The 9,953-nt window shown below is 40.8% G+C and overlaps 1 pseudogene; it reads left to right on the forward strand.

Moving 5' to 3' along the window:
- Nucleotides 1-6,793: 6,793 nt before the first annotated feature.
- On the forward strand, nucleotides 6,794-8,873 carry LOC109562446 (translin pseudogene; annotated as a pseudogene).
- Nucleotides 8,874-9,953: the final 1,080 nt, after the last annotated feature.

Raw genomic sequence — 9,953 nt, forward strand, 5'->3', positions numbered from 1 at the left:
AGATTCAAGGGATTAGATATGGTAGACAGAGTGCCTGATGAACTATGGACAGAGGTTCGTGACATTGTACAGGAGGCAGTTATCAAGACAATCCCCAAGGAAAAAAAATGCAAAAAGGAAAAATGGTTGTCTGAGGACGCCTTACAAATAGCTGAGAAAAGAAGAGAAGCAAAAGGCAAAGGAGAAAAGGAAAGATATACCCATTTGAATGCAGAGTTCCAAAGAATAGCAAGGAGAGATAAGAAAGCCTTCCTCAGTGATCAATGCAAAGAAATAGAGGAAAAAATAGAATGAGAAAGACTAGAGATCTCATCAAGAAAATTAGAGATACCAAGGGAACATTTCATGCAAAGATGTGCACAATATAGGATAGAAATGGTATGTCCCTACCAGAAGCAGAGATATTAAGAGGTGGCAAGAATACACAGAAGAACTATACAAGAAAGATCTTCATGACCCAGATAACCACAATGGTATGATCACTCACCTACAGCCAGACATCCTGGAATGTGAAGTCAAGTGGGTCTTGGGAAGCATCACTACAAACAAAGCTAGTAGAGGGGATGGAATTCAGTTGAGCTATTTCAAACCCTAAAAGATGATGCTGTGAAAGGGCTGCACTCAATATGCCAGCAAATTTGGAAGACTCAGCAGTGGCCACTGGACAGGAAAAAGTCAGTTTTCATTCCAATCCCAAAGAAAGGCAATGCCAAAGAATGTTTAAACTACCGCACAATTGCACTCATCTCACATGCTAGCAAAGTAATGCTCAAAATTCTCCAAGCCAGGCTTCAACGGTATATGAACCAAGAACTTCCAGATGTCCAAACTGGATTTAGTAAAGGCAGAGGAACCAGTGATCAAATTGCCAACATCTGCTGGATCATTGAAAAAACAAGAAAATTCCAAAAAAACATCTATTTCTGCTTTATTGACTATGCCAAAGCCTTTGACTGTGTGGATCACAACAAACTGTGGAAAATTCTTAAAGAGATGGGAATACCAGACCACCTGACCTGCCTCATGAGAAATCTGTATGCAGGTCCAGAAACAATAGTTGCAACTGGACATGGAACAACAGACTGGTTCCAAATCAGGAAAAGAGTATGTCAGGGCTGCATAGTGTCACCCTGCTTATTTAACTTCTATGCAGAGTACATCATGAGAAATGCCAGGCTGGATGAAGCACAAGCTGAAATCAAGATTGCCAGGAGAAATATCAATAACCTCAGAAACACAGATGACACAACCCTTATGGCAGAAAGTGAAGAAGAACTAAAGAGTTTCTTGATGAAAGTGAAAGAGGAGAGTGAAAAAGTTGGCTTAAAACTCAACATTCAGAACACTAAGATCATGACATCCAGTCCAATCACTTCATGACAAATAGGTCGCAAAACAATGGAAACAGTGACAGACTTTATTTTTTGGGCTCCAAAGTCACTGCAGATGATGACTGCAGCCATGAAATTAAAAGATGCTTGCTCCTTGGAAGGCAAGCTATGATCAGCCTAGACAGCACATGAAAAGGCAGAGACATTACTTTGCCAACAAAGGTCCATCTAGTCAAAGCTATGGTTTTTCCAGTAGTCATGTGTGGATGTGAGATTTGGACTATAAAGAAACCTGAGTGCTGAAGAACTGATGCTTTTGAACTGTGGTGTTGGAGAAGACTCTTGAGAGTCCCTTGGAGTGCAAGGAGATCCAATCAGTCCATCCTAAAGGAAATCAGTCCTGAATATTCATTGGAAGGATTGATGCAGAAACTGAAACTCCAATACTTTGGCCACCTGATGCGAAGAACTGACTCACTGGAAAAGACCCTGATGCTGGGAAAGATTGAAGGCGGGAGGAGAAGGGGCTGACGAAGGATGAGATGTTTGGAGGCATCACTGACTCAATGGACATGAGTTTGAGTAGGCTCCGGGAGTTGGTGATGGACAGGGAAGCCTGGCGTGATGATGTCTATGTGGTCACAAAGGTCTGGACACATTAAGTGACTGAACTGAACTGCCACACCCAGGCCTGTAGGGGCCACAGGGAACTCTCTTCGAAGTTGAGTAGCCAACAGGAGTTATGTTCTGTTGGAGTTCCTTTGGCAAAGGAACATGGCTAACCTTGGCTCCCTGGGAGGGAAAGATCCGGGAGAGTATATACTCTGCTCCCGTCATTTGCTATCTGTGGTCATGGCCAGACTCAGCTGGAAGCTAGAGGGATGGCATGGGTTTGATGCAGTCCCTAAAGACCAGCTTTCTCAGGGCACAGAACACATCAGAGAAACAGGGTAACTGACGTGACACATTCAGCCGTGGAAACATGAATGCATATTTACAAAATAAGTGCAGAATATATAGAATAACAACACAACACCCACCTCTATACCCTTTATCTTGCCCTCAGAGTGAAGGCTGGCTTCAGGTATCTGCTTACCTGGATTTCCTCTTTACTTAACCACTGGCCCCTGAGAATTTCTTAATTGTCTGCTAGCTCATTGATATATATTATTTATATTTGCTCAACATTCTTTGCTCTTTTCAGTAGAAGAGTTCCTCAGTGCATCTCGTCTGAGAATCTGCTAGATACGGAAGCTCTTTGTTCCTTTTCAGGCTGCTTTTATCCTTGGCTTCTTACTGTGGCAGGGTGGAATTTTCACCTGGTTGCTTATTGCACTTTTTATTCTCACAGGTAGAAGAAGTCAACTTTGGCTTTTGGTAAGACAGAGTAAGAGACAGAGATTTTCGTAAATGTGTAACATATCAAAATTACACTTATGATTCGTTCCAATTCTCAATGTGAGCAGGAGAACGTTACTTTGTCCTCAGACCTCTTCACTCTCCTGAGCTTCCTTCTGTGCTTTCACTCACCTAATGGGCAGTGTTACGTAATTAGAATGCTCCAAACTAAACTCTTCTCTCCATCCAATTCTGCTTCTTGTCCTGTCTTTTCTTCTTTGTGTAGGGATAACACTGTGCAGTCATTAAACTAGACACCTGTGTTAATAATGGGACTCTTTTTTCATGTACTGGTTCTTTCCTGGAGCTTCTGAAGAGTAAATTGCCATTTTTAAGATGCAGCATGGCATGTTTCTTCTTTTCTACTTGGCTGGATGTGGGCACATTGACGGTAGAGGCTGTTGGGTTTCTCAGAAGTCAAGTTAGACCTTATGGACTTAAAGGTCCTCCCATCTTTCTTTAAATTGTTTTAATTGCTCTTCCCACTCAGTACTGGCGCAGCTCATTTATTTGGTCCGTAGTCAGTTTCCTAGCATGTACAGAGGAATGGGGTTATCTAAGAGAGAATCTGGGCATGTGTATTCACAGTAATGTTACGACACTGTGTTCATTTCATTGTCATGCTTTTTCTGTGAACTCTGTATAAGTCACCTCCCATTCTCTCCCAGCCTTGTTTTCCCCAGTGATGGTGTCTCACACTGTGAAATGAACCATGCTTCACCTGTGTAGCCTTATTTTGTCTATTTGCATTAATTGATTTTCCTGATATTTTAACATCTTAGTTTTCCTTTATTTTCTTGTATCCCTCACCCTCATCTCACATCTAGTTGGAAATCAGTTCTTGTCGATTGTTTCCCCTAAATATGCCTCAGATTATATCTCCTTTTCACTTCTGCCCCAACTCCCTTACATAGGCTCTCATGATTTTCTACAGCAGACTCCCAGTGATGCATGCTGCCTCTACAGTAATCATTTCAGCCTGTAAATCAGACCACAGTGGAGGTCTGTGTAAGAACGTGGGCTAGACCTATAAGTGGGGTAGATTGTGTCTCCTCCTCCCGCAACTGCCATCTAATGTTGGCATCTGTACTCTTGGAGAGAGTTACTGGGAACCTCTCAATCCGCCCAAGTGATCTCCACGTCCACTGGGATTCTTGGGTTACCTTGCAGTTTCCATGGGCCTGCGCATACATGGCCTAGTATTGGAGGACCTTGTTGTTGTTTAGTTGCTAAGTCGTATCTGACTCTTTTGGGACCTCATGGACTTTTGCCTGCCAGGCTCCTCTGTCCATGGGGTTTTGAAGGCAAGAATACTAGAGTGGGTTGCCTTTTCCTTCTCCAGGAGAATCTTCCTGACCGAGGGATCAGACCCACATCTCCTGCATTGGCAAGTGGATTCTTTAGCACTGAGCCACAGGGAAGCCAGGTCCTCATTACTCCTCAAATCTTTACTGTGGCATTGAGTTGCAGTTTTAACCAATCTGATTATTGCTGTATTTCTGTAAGAGCCAATACACAGAGGAATGAGTCCTGAGGAGGAACATTCCTTCTCCTTTATGCAGAGACATCTCCCTTTATGCCAGACGTTTTTCTCTCCTCCACTACAGAGTCAGAATCATATTTAGATTTATTACTACTGATTTATTTCACTTCAAAGCCAGTAAACCTGTGTTGTCTTTACTTCTGTTTTGTTCACAAAGGTAGAGCAAGTTGGGGGATTCTCAGGTAGCACAGTTGTAAAGAATCTGCCTGCCAGTGCAGGAGATTCAAGAGACACAAGTTTGATCCCTGAGTCGGGAAGATCCCCTGGAGTAAGAAATGGCTACCCACTCCAGTATCCTTGCCTGGGAAATCCCATGGACAGAGGAGTTCAGCGGGCTACAGACCATGGGGTCACAGAGAATTGGACACAACTCAGCACCAGCATCAGCACCACCAGAGAGAATCGAAGGATAAGTCCTGGAAAGCCTGAAGAGAACCCCTTCCCTTAGCCAGCCTTGAGCCGAACTACTCCCACTCTTGAACCCAGAAGCTGAGGATTGTTTTTTCAAACCCAGTAAACATGGGAGTCATTTCTTTTCTTGTTATTCCAAATCTCCTTCAAATTTTCCTTCTCAGAAATGCTTCATTGTCTCATATTTCTAACTCAGTTTCATCCTCAAACCAAAGGCTTCCTGTCAGCATACCCTAACTTCTCTCTTTCTCAAACAACTCTGAGCTCATTGAGACTTATTTCATCCCCAGAACAACTCCAGGTGGTAGGCAGAAGACAGGATGGCAGTATTAGCTTTGTGTAAGAAGACAGCGAAAGGGAAAGCACTCATTCAGTGTGTGTGCCCAAGATTAAAGACATGTCTAAATGAATTTTAAATATTTTGACTAAGAGGGAGTGGAAAAGCTGTCCATACAATTAAAACATTTTTCAATTAAAAAAAAAAAGCAGCAGCAGTCTCCAAATCAAGTTAATAGAAAAAAAATTTTAATACCATGATTATGTTCTTCTAAAACAACCAAGCAAATCTGTGAATTTAGGTAAACACGTGGTCTCCTAATGCCTTTGTTAGTCTTCTGTGCTTTAAGCCACTTGTTTTCCCTTTGTAAACCCAAATTGTCAATCTGATCATGTCTTAAAAACATCAGATATACTTTAAGTTAAAAAAAAAAAACTCACAAAAATTTTACTTTCGAATTCCAAGCCAGGGTGAAATTTAATTGCAGTTATAAACCCTCTGAGCAAGGGTTTATATGGAATTGCCAACATAACCCCAAGTTCAGCAATGCAAATGACACTGCTATAATAAAAGAAATAAAAAAGCTTTCAATATGTTGTCTAAGAACTTGAGCACATTGAAAGTGATTTATAAGCAGGCAGACTAAACATTTAAATGCCTTTCCTAGCAATGGTATATTTTTCAATACAGCAAGCGCTCTCATATATGATTCTGTATTCCAAGACAGCGCTGCTTCTGACAATATAAGTCCTTTCTGATAGGGTAACATTTCCAATCCAAGATTAAAATCTTGGAAACTTGTCAACAGAAAAGGATGATAATATGAGTGAAACTGCAGCTATCAAAGAAAAATGCCTCACAAGTAATTTCTGTAATGGTCAACTTCTAGTAATTTTCCCTTCCCCTTTTACTCTTAAGTAAAGGGGTTGGCCTGAAGGTCATTTTAATATTTTGGATAAGTACAGTTACAAACCAGAAATTCATGAACACAGGAAAAAGTGAGTCATTTAATACCACAAAAATCAACTTTTTACATTGCCTTTCTTATTTCCATTTCTAATGCAGACCATAGGCAATATTTTTCTTCTGATGAATAGGGGTTTAAGCAATGAGTTGACAATAAACCCTTGAACTTCATGAGGCACTAAAAATTAAAGGATCAGAGAGTCTTACATTTTCTTTAGTATATTTCCATAATTTTTTTCTGTTACTTTATTTAATCTTTCACTACTCCAGAGACTAGAACTGAGTGACCTACTAGGTCTTTTCCATTTTTTTCGTATAATTCTCTTTTTCTGTTTAGGGTGTGGGTGATCTCTTTAATATCTGGTGTGCCCTTGGCTATACCCAGGTAAATTGGGGTGATTCTCAGTTTTACTAGCTACACAGGATGGAGTATTATGGGCCATAGAGTATGTCTGAAAAAGTTCAAAACATTTATACACATATTACTGTGATATTTCCAAATTATTTTATTCCCATCACACACTATGGTAGCTAAAGTGAATTTCAAAGTCTAATTTCTTATTTTTCCTTTGATTGGATATATCTTGCCTCTATAATATTCTTTTTTTCCCCTGAATACTCAGCATTTTCCTTATCATGGTTCTGAGTATTTCAAGTTACAAATACACACACATACACAGACATTCTCTTTCATCCTCAAAACTTATGTTTTCATTTATTTGATGATAAATCAAGTATAATTCAACACTAAATTATTAACTATTTACTAGTCTCTGTCATTCAGGCCCTGTGCTGTCCCTGGGGGATGCACTACTAAATTAGACGTGCACTGGTTTCAGGTAGCTCAAGGTCTGATAAAGGAGCTCGATGTGTTTGTTAGTCATCAGATTTCAGGGTAATGGTCCTCGGGGAGGGATAATCAGACAGGCTCATAAAGGACCAATGTACCCAGTGTCAGGGGTCAGGGAAGTCTCCCTACAGCAGCGCTTTTCAAAGTGTGATCCTTGAATTATAGCATCATATCACCTGAGAACTTGTCAGAAAGAAACTCTGAGGCTCCATCCCACATGTACTAAATAAAAAACTCTAGGGAGGGTCTTTTGTCTGTTTTGCAATAAGCCCTCTGGATGGTTCTGATACATGCTCAGGTTTAATAACCACTGCTTCAGGCTCAGTAACAACTTTGTAAGGAAAAGATGCTTTCTTTACTATCAGGCTTATTTACATAATTGATACCTCTTGATAATTAAGTCATCTAAGATCTCCTATTCTTTTCTTTGTCTCTAAACTGTACTGAAAAAGCGCAACAGCTTCCATTTTAAAAAACTGTTACTTACATATACTTTCCCTGTCCACACACATTTAAATGGTTTAAAGGTAGAAGACAAAGAATTAATTACATTAGAGTTACACAATGCAAAACATCATTAACAAAAACAACCTGATTCTTTTGAAAACAAAATAGGCCCAATAGTCCAAATTAATCAAATGAGTCTTCCTAGAAATCTAGTTTTGTTTGTGAATGTGAGAATCTTTGTGTCCTAGTACTCAATATTTTGAAGCACCATTCTGTTTCTTGGAGATGATGAAGCAGCGGAGAGTCCATTCTTATCCCTATGCAACATGAGTAGAATTCATATCTTCTTGCCCCACACCCTCTTCTCCATGGGAGTGAAGGCAAATGGAAGAAATGAAATAAACTAGGCAAGAGCTGAACTAAATTGAGTGGTGTTTTAATTATATGCCTTCCTTCTGAGTTGCTTTGGTCGTGTCCCACTTTTTAAATTATAGTTTTACATTATAAGTAAAATGATTTGCTGTTGTTCAGTTGCTAAGTCGGGTCCAACTCTTGCGACCCCATGGACTGCAGCTCGCCAGGCTTCCCTGTCCTTCTCTATGTTCCAGAGTGTGCTCAAACTTGTGTCCATTGAGTCGTTGATGCCGTCCATCTAACTCAAGTAAAATGGAGGGTCGCAAGAGTCGGACACAACTTAGCAACTGAACAACAACAACAGTTTGAAAATTAAATGGGCATCTTAAAAAACAAAACTCAAAAGTTGTCCATGGGCAGTGGCGGTGGCGGCGGGGCGTTGCGACTGACCGCGCGGGTTGTCTCCGGAGCGCACTCTGCCGGCCACCCTTGCAGCCCTGGTGGACAGTCGTGAGGCTGGTAGCAAGTCCGTGAGTGAGATCTTAGTGGGCTGCAGGGCTTTTTGGCTGCAAGACATCTGAGAGGAAATCCGAAAAGTTGTACAGAGTCTAGAACAAACAGCTCGAGAGATTTTAACTCTATTGCAAGGGGTCCATCAGGGTGCCGGGTTTCAGGACATTCCCGAGGCGTTTGAAAGCTCGAGAACATTTTGGTACAGTAAAAACACATCTAATGTCTTTGAGGAGAAGGCAATGGCAACCCACTCCAGTACTCTTGCCTGGAAAACCCCATGGGCGGAGGAGCCTGGTAGGCTGCAATCCATGGGGTCGCGAAGAGTCGGACACGACTAAGCGACTTCCTTGGAGACCGAAACCATAGTGAACCGAGAAGCAGTTACCGAGATCCTTGGCACTGAGCCTGATCAGGAGAAGGGATTTCACCTGGATGTGGATGATTATCTCTCGGGGGTTCTCATTCTCACTAGTGAACTGTTGAGGTTGTCCATCAACAGAGTGACCGCCGGAGACTACTCCCGGCCCCTGCACATTTCCACCTTCATCAAACGAGCTGGATTCCGGCTTGTGCCTCCTCAACCTCAAAAATGATTCCCTGAGGAAGCGCTACGAGGGCCTGAAGTACGATGTGAAGAAAGTGAAGGAGGTGGTCTATGATCTCTCCATCCAGGGCTGCAACAGGGAGCCAGCAGCCGCCTGCGTGAAGCAGGGGCTGCCCGCTGGCCCTGCTGACTCCAGCGGTGCCCACCAGGCCCAGCCCAGCGCCTCCCATGGTAGTTAGGATACCCCGTCATTTTTTAACCGGTTGTGTGGTATTTCAGAGTTGAAACACTTTTTAGGGGGTGACAGAATAGCCTTTACAAGAACAGGTTTTTCTTTGTTGTTTTCAGTGAATTTGCTCTGTAACTCAGTATATACTTCAGTTTTGTCAGCAAACGTACGTGTCGATCTCTTGCTAAAGTTCTTTTCTTGCTTACCGCACCCGCCCCACCCCCCAAAAAGAAATTGTCCATTGTACAATGCTAATACAAGAGTTTTCATAACTTTGTAAACATTATGCTATGTATTTTATTTAATAATGTTATTAATAATCCAATATACTATTACAATGATTCAGATATGTCATGTCATGAATTGTTCCCTGAAATATAATTACAAATCTAATGGGTCACTAAGTTCTTTAAATACCTCTCATCATTCTTAAAAATATATCTTTGCACATACAGCAGTATAAAAGATATTCTTACTCTGTTCATTTCATTCTGATTTAAGTTCCATCATCTTTTCTAAAATTTTTTTGTTGAAATAGCATTGATTTACAATGTTGTGATAGTTTCAGATGTACAGAAAGTGTTTCAATTATAGATACATATATATATATGTGTTCTTCTTAATATTACTTTCCATTATAGGTTATTATAAAATATCAAGTATAGTTCCCTATGTTATATAGTAGGTCCTTGTTGGTTACCTTAACAATAACCTTGTTGGTTATTTATATATGGTAGTGTGTGTGTTTTAATCCCAAACACCTAATTTATGCCTCCCCTCCCTTCTCCTTGGTAATAAGTTTGTTCTCTGTGTCTATAAGTCTATTTCTGTTTTGTAAATAAGTTCATTTGTATCATGTTTTTAAATTCCACATATATGTGATATCATATGATATTTGTCTTTCTCTATTAATATAATATCATATTATATATTAACTGTCTGTTAATATGATATCATATTATATCATCAGATCAGATCAGATCAGTCACTCAGTCATGTCCGACTCTTTGCGACCCCATGAATCACAGCACTCCAGGCCTCCCTGTCCATCACCAACTCCTGGAGTTCACTCAGACTCATGTCCATCGAG

This window comes from Bos indicus, chromosome 8 (genome assembly GCF_029378745.1).
Source record: "Bos indicus isolate NIAB-ARS_2022 breed Sahiwal x Tharparkar chromosome 8, NIAB-ARS_B.indTharparkar_mat_pri_1.0, whole genome shotgun sequence".
Classification (NCBI taxonomy): Eukaryota; Metazoa; Chordata; class Mammalia; order Artiodactyla; family Bovidae; genus Bos; species Bos indicus.